The 14,713-nt window shown below is 43.7% G+C and overlaps 1 protein-coding gene across 5 annotated transcripts in view; it reads right to left on the reverse strand.

Moving 5' to 3' along the window:
• Nucleotides 1-14,713, reverse strand: part of LOC138566707 (synaptosomal-associated protein 25-like) — a 940,697-nt gene that overhangs the window by 612,781 nt on the left and 313,203 nt on the right. The gene's annotated exons all lie outside the window — the stretch shown is intronic.

Here is a 14,713-nt window from a genome sequence, read left to right on the forward strand (position 1 = left end):
CTACAGCATTACATATGGGGAGAGTTTCAGGGTCAAATAAGTTTTCAAGTTGGCAATCTGTAAAAAGAAAGTATTATGTTCAAGCTTACTCACTGTGACAGCATTGTAGGGTTTCTTCAATGGCTCGAATCTGTGGATAAGTGTAGTCTCAAAGCCCATTAGAGTACAGCTGACAAGTATTATCAAACTGTCCGGAGGAGGTTAGCAGTATTGTACTGGCCAAGGATGAAATTAAAAAAATTCTGTCTGATTTGCCGTGTTTATCATCTGTGCCAACGTTACTACCTGTGCTAGCAGAAACACCTGGCAGAATTGTTTTGCCTCAGTCAGATGTCGTGGGGTCAATAGCTACTACTCACGGGACAGTTATAACGCCCACTTCACGGAATGTCCTCATAGGAAAGCCCCAAATGCCCTCTACTGTTAATGAGGATCTCAAAGGCTTTGTCATGGATAAAAGGACCATTGTCATATCGAGCGTGGAGAAGCCTGGGATGAATGGGCCAAAGGAGGCTCTGAGAAACAAAGTTTTAGCCTGCCTTCACCAGAGAGCAGGACGGGGATGCATCAGAGTGCAAGATTTGAGGGTTCTGTGGAGAGTTCAAATGGAAGAATGGTGTACTCTCAGTAATAGAGACTGTGTAGAGGGAGAATGTGACAAAGCAATCTCCCCCATTTTTGAAGTCATGCAGCAGCTTGGCTAACATGCCTTCCGACCTGAGAATTGTTGTTGATCTGGCAGTAGATTTACAGCGCTTGTCTGTTTTTTTTTCTATGAGCTCGTTATATTTTCGTTAGACAACTGTTTTTGAATCTGCTTTTAGCATACTTTCATGTCAACATCAAACAAAAAGAAGATCCCCACGTATGTATGGGCGCTATGGCTACCAGTTAGTAATATGTTAGCGTGCCATATGTACTAGACAGCTGCAGATAGAGGCACAGCCAGGCTACCCCTGCGCCTGGTGCAAACAAACGTGAACATATCAATTTGCCATTATAATAGGAGCATTTACACGCACGTTTATTTGGACTTTGGAGTCGTAGTCTGATCGCAACGAGATATTGATTTGGGGGCCGTAGTCTAAGGGATGCATTTATACAGGTATACACTTGGAAACTGAGCAGTTTAACCACAAGATAGAATGTGGACAGTTTCACATCTGTGAACCCACATGAGATAAGACACCCTGAACCCACTCTAACGGACAGCTGACCAATCACGGGCACTCAGGGTCCAATCCATCCAATGCCTTGAAAAAGACCGCAGCGGACGAAACACATGTTGGCAAGGGGAAGTGGACTTTTATGGATCACCAATTTGACACATGAATAAAACTAGCAATTAGCTAAACAATTAGTCATTTGTTGAACTGAACCATTACTGTGATAAGCGCATTAATTTAGGCACACTTTCACTACTTTCATTTTAACATGGACTGTTTTTCTGATGGTATGGTGAGGTTTTTGCCATCATCTTCTGTTTTACCTAGTATATATACTCTGTTGCCTTATGCTGATTATTTGTTATGTATTTATTTCTTATTTATTTTTATTAGTATTTATTTGTGTTTGTATGTAGTTATTTTAATGTTGTCTTTGACTTTTGTCATTGTTGTCCTAGCACTGAAGCCCCCCCCCCTAGCTATACTGCTATACAAATAACAAATAAATAACAAATAAACATGGGAGCCACAGCCTTGACACTGTCTATTAGGCTAGGAACCTGAGAAGCTCAGTTTCCTTATATTAGTCCCTTGAAACACCTTATGTTGACTCATCCGTACACCATTTCAAAAGTATCTTTTATTGTTTACAATATGAGAGCGCCAGGGGACTGCCCCTGGGTGGCAACAGTGAGCGGTATAATTCCACATATCACATCACTCCCCTAGAGCCTAAAGGGGTTATCCCTACCCATACTGATACAATGAACAAAAAGTGTTGAACTTCACTTACACCTGTGTATTCTGTTGATTCCTTGTACAAATATATAAAAATATGTCTGCATGTATGCGTGTATATATAACTGTGTGTGTGCTTGTGTGTACATATATACAGGCACCCATAGGCACACACTTGGATAAAGGGTTTTAGAAGTATCAATAAATGCAGCAGTATAGGTTTTGCTCCACTCAACCGTAAATCTCCCACTCTGGGGCGTCCCATTCACCCGCTGCCCTACCTATCTATTCTTGCACCCATACCTGTAACCCCCAAGGTGTGTCACCCATGTACAGGGCTCAGTTTCTTCCCAGCTAGGTATATGCACATTATAAATCCCATATGTACATACATATACACATTAAATCAGATTACATTCTGGGATGGACATCTCCACTGTTAACATGAAAACCACCAACTTCACTGCAATCTTTCCTGGGGGTCACTAGATACTGGGTGAATAATGGCAGACATTGAAGGGGGGCACACCGCACTTGATGGATGCCAATTGTACCCTTGCACTAGTTACCTCAATTGGACCCTTTAGTCAGTCCTGAACGTGGTTTTAACAAAAACATGCAATTGGAGAAGCAAGGATATGTGTGCCTTCATAAACTACGCGTTGACGTCAGTGCTTTTGAAAAATGACGCTTGGTGAGAATTGATGGAGCATCGATGCATAAGTGCTGGATTTCCCGTTGCAGTATGGACTGGCACTGAGACTGAGTGCAAGCGCGTGGCTGTTTGAGTGCACTTAGAAGCAAAACTGCAATTTCCAGGGCATGAGAGCCAACATCTATTCTTAAGAACCATGCACCAAGTAAATGAAATATTTGAAAAGAACACGTGAAAAGAAACTAAGGCACCACCTGAGTGACAACATATTTCCTTTTTCTTATCCTGAATACCCAAGTTACCCTTGGGTTAGGTGCGCTATATAAATAACTAAATAATTAAATAAACAAATATCTAACCCCCAACACAAGCCTCATAGAATGCCCCAGCAACCATGTTGGGGCGTGTGTTCTAGCGTTGCCGTTGTTCTGTCAAAGATCTGGCAGACCCGCTCCCTACAAAGCAAGTCTTGTAATTAAAAACTTGAGCAGGAAACATTTGGGTTTGCGGCGGTCGTATGATAGATTGTATCCATAGTAACCGGTCTGTGCAGCATACTCGCTTTGCGTGAAATAAGTAAGAGAAACTCGCCAGCAGCAGATTCATTTCTTCTGATAGCTCCGGGGGCAGGGGTGCTCTGTAGAGGCTTCTTTTAATATCCGAAAGTCAGTATTAACTATGAGATACTCGGGAGCTGCCAGCGATCTCGAGCCTGGATTAAGATCCATGTGTTACACTGGCTGATACATTCTGGGTTTCTGCTTTTTTGTATTCGCGAGTTCCACCTCTACAGCTGGTTTGGGCTGTAGGTTTTTGCATAACAGGCATGGCCTGGTCCATTCACTTGCGGGCTGCACAGAAAGGCATGTCTTCTATTAGATAACATACAAGTTACACGTAGGATTTAGTGATTGGAATGCAAGTCTGGCACGTGAGTGAATGGGATGGATTTGGGTGCGGAGCAACTGGTTCTGGTGGGTGATCAAATGGATACAGGCAGTTGTAGGCTAGGGCAAGGCGTGTAGCTGGTGCCGTGCCAGCTTACTCTTAGTCTGTATCATCTGTACATTGGCAACGATCCGGTGGGTTAAGAAAAGAAGCAGGAGGCTGGCAGATAAAGCCGGTACCTGTTCTATGTTTTCATTAGAGTTGACAGTGGGTGGTGAGCATGTAAAAGGCATGCACATGCGAGTGCCAAAACAAACAACAGAAATATGGGTGCTAAGATTGTATGCAACAAACCTTAATTCTAGGAAATAAAGAAATGCTGACACCCAGTGAGTGCGGCAGACTGCATGGATGAATGTTAGGGGAATCTGCTGCAAGCGGAGTCATAACTCTGCACCTTGTGCAGCACAGAGGAAAGGATCTTATAAGAGAGCAAGGGGCAGCTGCTCAATCTGTTGCTCGAGTCTCGTCTAAGCAAGCTATACTGACTTACTGAGCCTTGACCTTCTGCATGCTGGAGAGAATGGAATTCCCAGACGTTGAAGGAGGAATGCACTGTTGCAAAAAATAGAACCACCAGGAGACTGCATACATTGCATTGTGAGCAAACTGGGGAATCGGGACTGTGTGCATCCGAGCACTGTGACAGCTCACTCTATTGATGTGGATGGTAGAAGCAGAGCATTTTTAGTACACAATCGATGCCCTGTGCAGCCACATAAAATCGACTCAAACAAAGTAAGGACATGGCAGAATTCCAAGGGATTCTAGGGCGAGTGAAATTAAGGGAGCGTGAAGGGGCACCATGTGTAAGGTGGAGTATATGATAAAAGCAGTGTAATTGCTGTAGAACAACATCAATTTGTTGCTGGGAAGAAGAAAGCAATGTTGCACCACTCCATAGGCAATGAAGACCAAGAAGAATTTCACCATCTACTGTCCAATAGGCTGAGGTACAAGGAGAGGAGGAAGGGCGGGATCTGTACAAGGAAAAGGTATGATGCTTGGGTTGGCATTTCAAAGCCAGTGGAAGCATAATAGTCGACTGCAACACTTTCAACTTGTGCAAACACAGAGCAAGTGAACCCACAAATCACTAGGGTATAAGTAGCAGGATGTGAATTCAAGGCGAACACGAACGAGATCATAAGGAATCAAATAGTCATTATTTGCTATAATGATATAATCAAGGAATGGCTGCTGACATGTAGGAACCTGTCCTTGAGGACATCTAGATGATTGCAAAGACGATCAAACAATCCATCAAGTCAGTAAAGGAGTTAGAGAGATATTGAAAAGAAAGGTACGGTGGGGAAAAAGGCAGAGAGGTCAAAAGCTAAAATATGTAATCCAGAAGGACAGAATATTCAGAGCACAAAGGTAAAGTTTAACTAGAGCAAGGACTGTTGTTTCCATTGATGCTTGTCTGTGCATCCAGCGACCAGTCATTATATTTCATGCGAGTCTGCAAAGCGCAGACACATTCCAGGAAATAGCAAGGCCATACAGAGGAAGATGAGGAAGAAATTAGCAACAGCATGACACAGGTTGCGCTGTGTGTCAAGAATGCAAACAGGAGAAAAGAGACCCTTACTGTGAAATACACAGAGGAAGAAACAAGGTGCAGTGCCAGTTGGACCCAGGGGCTGATACAGAACACCAAAGGGAACAGAAGAGTTGTGACTGACGCGCAAGTCTCCCGGTGACAATGGTATCAAGATCGAACTGATAACATGTTTCAAATTGAGGGAAGGAGCCATGTTCTTGGATGCGTCCAACAAGGAGAGTCACACATTAAACTTTACTCTTGTTCTGACTAACAAGTTTTCAACATCAATGACAATAACGGCAGGCTAGGCATCATTGAGTAAAATTAATTCATTCCAATGTTGGGATGCGTGAAAGGGTTATGTCCCCAGTGTAGTTGATGGGAGGAGCCATGTCTATTAAGTGTCATTTGTGCAGTGCCCAAAACAGCGAGATAGGTACTGGCAGCAGCGCTGGAGAAATTGTAATAGCGAGCTATATGTTTATGTTTATGCTTATTGAATTTATATAGCGCTTTAAGCCAAAGCGCTTTACAATATAACAACAGGTACAAAAGTGAGAGAAGCATATTTACAAACATGAACAGGTCATTAGAACAATAAGTAGAACTATAGAAGCAACTGACTCCTCATGTGGTTGGTGCTGTGGTTGCACAACGAAAAAGTGGTAAATTGCATGAATATGGCAACCGCAGGTTACTAAACATGAATATATAGATCGACAGCTGCCCCCTGACAAAACTCCAAAAGCTGGTAGAGACATTAGATAAATGAAAGTTATTCTCGATTGTAGACTTCCAATGAGCGCATCACCAAGTTAAGCTCCATTCATTGTCAAGGGCCATTTTACTGTGTTCATTATGCTGGAGGGATAATATCAGTATGAAAACATGCCATTTGGTTTCGGTCCTTAAAATATCATGGCAAGGCTGTTAAGGAGTGATTGCTTTTCAGGATGATATCCTTATTTTTGGCAATAACAAAGAGCATTTCAAAGCCTTGAAAATATACCAAAAATGCTTACGTATGCAATGGGCCTCATTGTGAGCATGGCGGTAGCCGTGCCTGTATGGCAGGCATGGCTACCGCCATGCTCGCTACCGGCCCTGCCACCCGCGATTGGGCAATAACCAGCCCATTACGAGTTGAATGGGCCGGTAATTGCCCATTCGCGGGTGGCGGTAATGCAGGGCCAAGCTTTTGTTAATTGGTGTGCCCTTCGATTCCTGTTCCCAGGCCAGTCTCCTGTGGAGTGGCTGTCTTTCTGGTGAAGGTGTTACCTGCCCTCACAAAAGGAACAAAGAATAGCAATCCCTAGGACAGCCTTGTATGGGAAGAATACGCAGAGGGCCTCATTACAAGTTTGGCAGTATTTTGATGGTAAATCTTTCAGAATGCAGCCAAACGAAATTACTGTTACCACCACTCGGTCCAGCAGATTTACCGTCGGATTACAAGTGGTTGTAGACAAGGTTAGTCCCCATTTATGGGAGTCCATAGGACACCAGGGGGATTTTGGCAGAATTACCACCGGCTGTAATTACGCAGATTTGGCCGATTTTCATCAGTAAAGTGGCAAATTTATCTCCAGCTTTTTTCGCTGGAGGTAAATCCTTCACTTGACTACTGATCTTGTAGTACAGCAGTGTGGTAATGCAGTGGTAATGGAGTAACCACTCCGTTACTGCCTTTTTTTACTGCACCACCATGCGTGTAATGAGGCCCCAGCTGAGCTGGGCTCACAGGGTTCCCACATGCGTGATGTCATATTGCTGTGGCTGTAAGAAAAATCAGAAATACCATTCACCATACCAAAACTCAGGTATGACTTACATTTATATTTAGAGATTATTCTGCTACCAGAACAGTAGATTCATAATTTTGGGGTTTTGTACAGGGGTGCCTGTCTTATGCAGCCCCAGTGCTGCAGAGACTTGGTTGTAACTGCAGCTGTCAACTGGGGGCCTGTGTCCCTGAACCTGCTCTGTACCACTGGTAAAGCAGGAGCTGCAGATCGGGATACTGATGCAGCATGGCACAGTTTCACACTGTGCTTTTGGTATGGAGTTTCTGAAAGGGGAATCTGATTGGCAGATTACCCTTTCATAGATGGAACTACCTGCATCATTTGTTAATTATAAACAATAAAAAAGCCAGGGCTTCTACACCCTTGCCAGATGGCAATTCCTAACATGGGGGCATGACAGAAAGAGAGAAAAGGTGCTAATTTCTTGTGCCAGGAGGTTGAATACTTCTGACATATGTGAACAGTAAACAGTGTGAACCCAAAGAGAGGGTTATTGGATGGACTAATGTTGGCACTGAGGCCAAGGGACTTTAACCACCCAGCCAGGGATCCTACTAACCAGACAATACAGAGAACGTAAGTTTAATGTGATTTATAGAGGGAAATACACAGTGTGGGACACAATAGCGCTTCTCAGTAAAAATAACTATAGCAGTACTCAGTCAAAATAACTACAGAACAATGAAGAATACCCAAAATGAAGAGGTAATATTACCTTTTACTGGAAAAAAACTTGTGTAATGAAGAAAGTAAAAATATCTCAACTTTACAATGTACTTACATATATACATAATACAATAGATCCAAACAAAAAAAGAAGTGCCTGGGATCAGTATAGTTTAGATCAGATGAGGAAGGCAGAGGAGTAAGGCAGAAGAGGGCTGGAATATTACTTGGGGTTAATTGGGGCCTCCCCCAATTTCAAGATATATAACTTGCAAATCAATAAGAAAACAAAAACACATTTTTAAAACAAATGGTTTGATTTGCCATTTTAGAAACAAAGTAAAATATATCAGTAGGTATTTTTTAATTTATTTCAACTCTCTTTATTTTTACATGACTGTCAATGTAAAATTAGTTATTTCTACTTCTTCGTGTTTACTTTTTCATTTTCAGTCTGGCATATTATTCTGGGATTTTGAAAATATAGCCAAAATAGAACCAAATAAATAACAAAATAAAAGGTTAGAAATACCTAAACGTTCGAGATTTCACTTCTTCAGTTTCATAGTTGCTCACAGGGATGCGTTCCTGTGGGGATCTTAAAGCACAGTCTTTAGCTAACATATGTGGAATCTTCGCATCAGCGTCTTGTTCCTTTTTGGGATTAAATGGAGCCAACAAGCCTTTGCTGGTCTCCGGGGGGGATGGTTGTTCCTTTCTTGGTCCTTTTCATCTGTGATTTGATATTTCTTGTCCAAGGGGCCTTTTAACTTTTGCAAGTTGTGGTTGAGACTCTCTGCATCAGCATTCTTTTTGTTTGCTGCAATGTCACAATGAGGCATGGTAATGAGGCCCATCTGTAGCACACAGGGTAGCTCCCACAGTCTTTGATGCTGGCCAGGACAGTTGGTATGATGAGAGGGTGGCCAACCTTCCTACCTCAGGGTCCAACTCATGGTAACATAGCTCCAAGGCACAGCAACTTACTCTCACTGGCCTCCTCTTTTGTGGTTTCCCACCTTGTCGTTAACTCTTTCAGATCTTCTGACTCCTCTGACTCTCTGAGGAAGACCTCCCCATCCCTTCCATCTCCTGGCTGTCTACAACCTGCCGCACCTGATCTTACTGTTCTGCCTCTCCACTCATCCACCTACGGAATGTTTTATTTAACCAACTTCCTGGTTGTACCACTAACACATTCTCTTATCAACTGTTATCACTACCTTGCTTCTCCTCCCTGAAATCAAAGGTAACTCTCCCCTTTGATTCTCCACAAATATTATCATTCGTTCCCTTCTAAAATTCACCTCTTATGCTCTGTCTTTCCCTCCTGTTCTCTATTCACGGTCAACCTCCTTGCCACCTTCATGCCATGGTCTCACTCTTTTCGCCCTCTTCCTTCATACCACTGCTGCTCCTCAAAACTCTTTTGGCAATAATATCTTCCCCAGTACATTCCTCCTCAATGTGTTCTGCCAGCTGTTGACTCAATCTCCTCTAACAACTTGACCACCTTCTCTTTACTCCCTTTTCCACGCTTGGGTACCTCCCAGCTCCCAATCAATAGTCTGTTCTCCTTCTGCCATTTGGAATACAATGAACCTTATTACAAGTATGCCGGTCCAGAAATAGCAGTTCCCGTCGCTCCACAGCAGCACCTTTTTCCGGACCGGCACACTCCGAGTCGCGATGCCGCGATGCCGCAAACTCTGTCACCGCAAGTAACCTACTGTATCCGGCAGCACCGTGAATGGAATCTGCGGAATGATGCCTTGGCTGAGCCTGAAACACTGGCACAGCGGTAGTATGCGCACATTCCAAGTAACAACTTCATGGAAACACTGGCATAAAGGTGGCGTTGACACCGTGATGACTGCACCGGAAACACTGGCATCACGGACCAGGCGTTAAATAGTGTCAGCTGTGCAGGAACAGGCCGCAGGTGGCCAAAATCAGCGCAGGTGACCACCATGAGTACTGGAAAAGCACACAAGGATCGCTCCGACACCCCACACCCCTTCCAACACAACCATGCTTGCAGCAGCAGTAACTGTAATGGAGCTGGAGGCCCTGCGTGCAGGGATACAACTGGATGAGACAGAGAGGCAGAGGAGGTGGCGGAGGCGCAGGAGGAGGGTCATCATGGCCATGCAAAATAACAATGGGCAGCAGGTAGCACCCCGCAGGCAGCCTCCCATGCCCTGTATAAGGTTCACACCCTTCAACCTCAGCCAAACACAGACCCACACCCTGTACCGGCTAGACAGGGACACCATCACCTCCATAGTGGACATGATCCATGATGACCTCGTCATGATATGATATGATATGATATGGCATTTATAACGCGACTCTACACAAGTGTTTCAAGGCGCGACAAGGTAAGGTAGAGGGAAGACAAAGACAACTATCTTACTAGGCCAGGTGACACTGAGTTCGCGCAAGTGCAGTGGAGGGGGGAGAAGGTAAGTGCGGGGTGATGGAGTGGGGGGCAGTGCAATACATAGGATCAACAGTGATTAAAACCATAGGTAAAAGTGTGGCCAGCTAGTGGCAAGTGCAGGAGTAAGTGCAGACATCAAGTGTCAAGAGCTGGTGGGGACTGTAGGGATACAGAAATGGCCCCCAAGGGCAGTGTTTGCCCGGGAGGCAGTGCAGGTGTGCGGCTGGCGGGGCAGGGGCCCTGGGCCTGAGATCAGAGGTAGCCAGGTGACCAGTGCAGTTCCAGTCAGGAGTTCAGCAGGGGAGATGGGGAGATAAAGCAGAAGCAAAGTGGACGGTCTTGAGGTGCTTCCGGAACCAGAGATGGTTCTCCTCAAGTTTCAGGGAGGCTGTTCCAGAGGGAGCCCCAGCCGAAGAAAGAGATCTACCACCAATTTGTTGCTTGGAGAAGTGACTGACCCTGAGGGAGTTGGAGGCTGATGAGCGAAGAGCTCGAGAAGGAAGATATTTAGGAAGAGTTGGAGGTATTGAGGCCCGAGGCCCCAGAAGGCCTTGTGGACAATGCAGAGGGTTTTGAACTTAGTCCTCGCAGCCAGTGCGAGCCAGTGCAGAGATTGGGCTTGAGGGCAAGGACAAGTCTCGCATTCCTGTTCTGGATGAGTTTCAGGGGGCGGAGAGCAGAAGCAGGCAGATTTAGAAAGAGGCTGTTGCAGTAGTACAGCCCAGAGAGAACCAGAGCTCTGGAGACAGTGTGCTTCTGGGGGAAGGAGAGGAAAGGAAGAATACCTCTGAGGAGGTGCAGTAGTTTGTGCACGCAAACAATCGTTACCTCCTGTGACAGTTCTGCCTACCAGGTCTGTGGCCCCGTCAGGGTCTCACCTGTCGGGCACACCGGCTGCAGCAGGCAGGTTTGTATTTTGCCAGCCCAGAAACAAGCCACCTAGTAATGCCACCGGCACACTTTCACCCGGACAAGAAAAATTAACTGTGTCATTCCTTTGACAATCTCGTCACTCTCTGTGCTAGGCTGACCACTGCTGGAAGAAGATGGCAGATCTTAATATACTATCTTCTCTTTGTGTCTCCTATAATTCCTCTCAGGTGGCTGGTAAATTCTCACCCATTATGGAAGAGCCAGCCCAGTAAAATACGAGCACTCCCTCAGCTGTATTTTCAGCTGAGGGAGTGGGAGTGCTCTTAACTATGAAAGGGAAATTATGTTTTCCTTTCACAGTTCAATTTCCCCAGCCTCGCAAGCTCAATGAGCCATGCAAGGCTGGGGGTGTTTGCTTCCCCAGCCTCGCATGGCTCACTGGAAATGATGGCTAGGGAACTGCATGTCTGGGGGCGTTCCTGCACCACCTCGCACATACAGACAAAACAGGCTGGAGTGGGGCATCTCTAGACCCAGGCTTAAGCCCCTTGCACGCATGTGCAGGAACCAGGAAGTTTCTTGATTCCTGTTGATGATAGCAGGAGGCAGAAGCACTGGAACATCCGGACCCGCAGCAGAAGGCACGTTTGTTTATGTTCATTTAAAAAAAATGAATTATGTGTATGGATGCGTGCATGTTTGTGTTGTTAAGTGAATGTGTGATGATGTATGCTTGTGTGAATGAGAGAGTGCTATCTGTGTGTATGTTGTGAAAATGTGTGCGTTTGTATGTTCGTTTATTTAGTATTTAAATATGTATATCGATGTGTTTCTGCTTGTGTTATGAGTGAGTGCACGATAGACGCTCGTGTGAATGAAAGAGTGTTTGCTGCGTTTGTGTTGTGTAATGTGTGTCTGTATGCTCATTTATTTATTATTTAAGCATGTGTATGAATGTGTGCATGCTTGTGTTATGAGAGTGCATGATGGGTACTCATGTGAATGAGACAGAGTGCTTGCATTGCCTATGCTGTCTAAATGTGTGCGTTTTGTATGTTAATTTATCTATTTAAATATGTGTATGGATGCGTGTTTGCTTGTGTTGTGAGTGCATGATGGGTGCTAGTGTGAATGAGAGAGTGCCTGCAGTGCGTAGTCTGTCTAAATGCTTATTTTGGTATGTTCATTTATTTATTTAAATATGTGTATGGATGCGTGTATGCTTGTGTTTTCAGTGAGTGCATGATGGATGTTCGTGTGAATGAAACAGAGAGTGCTTGCTGTGTTTATGTTATGTAAATGTGTGTGTTTGTATGTTTATTATTTAAATATGTGTATGGATGCGTGTATGCTTGTGTTTTCAGTGAGTGCATGATGGATGTTCTTGTGAATGAAACAGAGAGTGCTTGCTGTGTTTATGTTATGTAAATGTGTGTGTTTGTATGTTTATTATTTAAATATGTGTATGGATGCGTGTATGCTTGTGTTTTGAGTGAGTGCATGATTTATGTTTGTGTGAAGCAAACAGTGAGTCCTTGCCTTGTGTATTTTGTGTAAATTTGTGTTTTTGTGTTTATTATTTAAATATATGTATGAATGTGCGTATGCTTTTGTTATAAGTGAGTTCATGATGGGTAGTCGTGTGAATGAAAGAGTGCTTGCTGTGTGTGTATATTGTGTGTATGTTGTGTAAATGTGTTTGTATATTTATTTATTATTTACATATGTGTATGGATGCATGTATGCTTGATTTATGAGTGAGTGCATGATGGGTGCTCATGACTGTGAATGAGAAAGTGAGTGCTTGCTGTGTGTATGTTGTGTAAGTGTGCATTTGTGTATGTGTGCGTGTGTGTGTGTGTGTGTGTGTTTATGCTGGTCCAAGATGATTTTGGACCAGCATAAACATCTAAGTGGGGATATGGGGTTTGTATAACAAAGGCATTTTAAAGATGCCTTTGTTGCACAAACCTGCTCCCCACCGGCCAAAATCAGCTCTCCGTCTGAGGTGCTGTGGGGTCCAGTTCAAAGGGATGGTATTCTTTTTACTGGACATCTATGATAGATGTCTAGTAAAAAAATACCATACCTGCCCCCCTAGACTCCCAGCACCTTGCATACACACATAATCACTTTGATTGTGTGTGTGTATGTGTGTATTTGGCGCTGTGAGGCCCAGGGGGGACAGGCATGGTATGTATAGATGTCCAGTAAAAAATACCATCTCCGCCCCCTGGTCCCCCAGTGCCTGGCATACACACATAACCACATTGATTGTGGGCATGTGTGAGGAGCTCGGGACACAGGGGACAGGTGTGTCTTTTTTTTACTGGGCATCTATGATAAATGGCCAGTAAAAAAAACATGCCTTACCCCAGTGCCTCACAATCACACATAATCACATTCATCATTATCGTGATTATGTCTGACTGGCTGGCACACCTTGAAGCAGGCATGCCCTTTTTTACTGCACATGGTTGATAAAGCAAGCATGATAACTGTTATTATGTGGCTAGACTTGGATTTAAATGCAGCCAGTCTAGCCATTTCTCATTATGGTATGACATTTTGTATTGGGCATCTTTGGTAAAGCAAGCATGATAAGTGTTATTATGAAGCAAGACTGGAATTTTTTATGCAACCAGTCTAGCCATTTCCTACTGAAGCATGACATTTTGTATTGGGCATCTTTGATAAAGCAAGCAGTATCAGTGGTATTATTCTTACTTTGGCATGACATTTTGTATTAGGCGCTTTTTGTAAAACAAGCATAAGTGTTATTATGTAGCTGTACTGGCATTTCAATGCAGTCTTTCAGTCATTTCTTATTGTGGTATGGTATTATGTATTGGGCATTGTTGGTAAAGCAAGGATGATAAGTGTTATTACGAAGCAAGACTGTCACTTTTATGCACTTAGTTGAGCCAGTTCTTATTGCAGGATGACATTTTGTATTGGGCATCTTTGATAAAGCAGGCATGCTAAGTGTTGTTATGTAGCCCGACTGGCATTTTAGTATAGCCAGTTTCGGCATGTTTTCATACCTTTGCATGCATTTTTGGTAAAGCCAACTGGAGTATGTTCTTGTGTGGGGATCCTGCCATATATTGGCAGAACAAAAATAGACATGTTTTCTTATGGTATCATTGCTGGCATTATGCACAATGCAAATATGAATATGTTCTTATATGGGAATAATAGGGTTTAATGTTGCTATCAGCATGGAAATGTATGAGTAAAAATGTGTTATGCTGGCACATACTGTGGAAAAAGGCATCATGAAAATGTGTTGGAGAAATGCTCCTGTGCACTGTTGGTGACTTGCATCTATTGGATTTTTCTCATGTGTTACCCTACAAAACCCTTGTTTTTTTTTTTACCCAATTTATCTAAAAAGGGTGCTCTAAAATGCACCATTTTCACTCATTCTAAAACAAATGTCATGGGGGGGGAGAGCCCCCCCAAACTCCCTATTTTTCTTTTCATGTGAGCAAGCTTCTAATTTCCTCTCTTATTTTCTCCAAAAAACTGGACTACTGTTCTTCTACTGGGTCTCCCTGCCTATCAACTTGTCCCCCTGCATTCTGTCTATAATTCCCCCATAGGGAGAATGGCATACCCCCACGTAGCCCTAGCTCCATTGGCTTCAGTTTGAATCCCATCCCATCCTTAATTTTCTATGGATTGTCTTCAAGTCTCTACATGAATTAGCCCCTCCCTATCTTTCTGCTCTTATTTCTTTCTACACCCCTATCATGTATTGTTATCTCAATCTCTTCTAGACATCCTTGAGCACTTCATGTTTCCGCTCTTTCTTGCTACTTGCACCAACATATTGGAACATCTACTGCTATCTATTAGATCCCTCTT

The sequence above is a fragment of the Ambystoma mexicanum genome, chromosome 2p (assembly GCF_040938575.1).
Source record: "Ambystoma mexicanum isolate Mex_15411 chromosome 2p, UKY_AmexF1_1, whole genome shotgun sequence".
NCBI lineage: Eukaryota > Metazoa > Chordata > Amphibia > Caudata > Ambystomatidae > Ambystoma > Ambystoma mexicanum.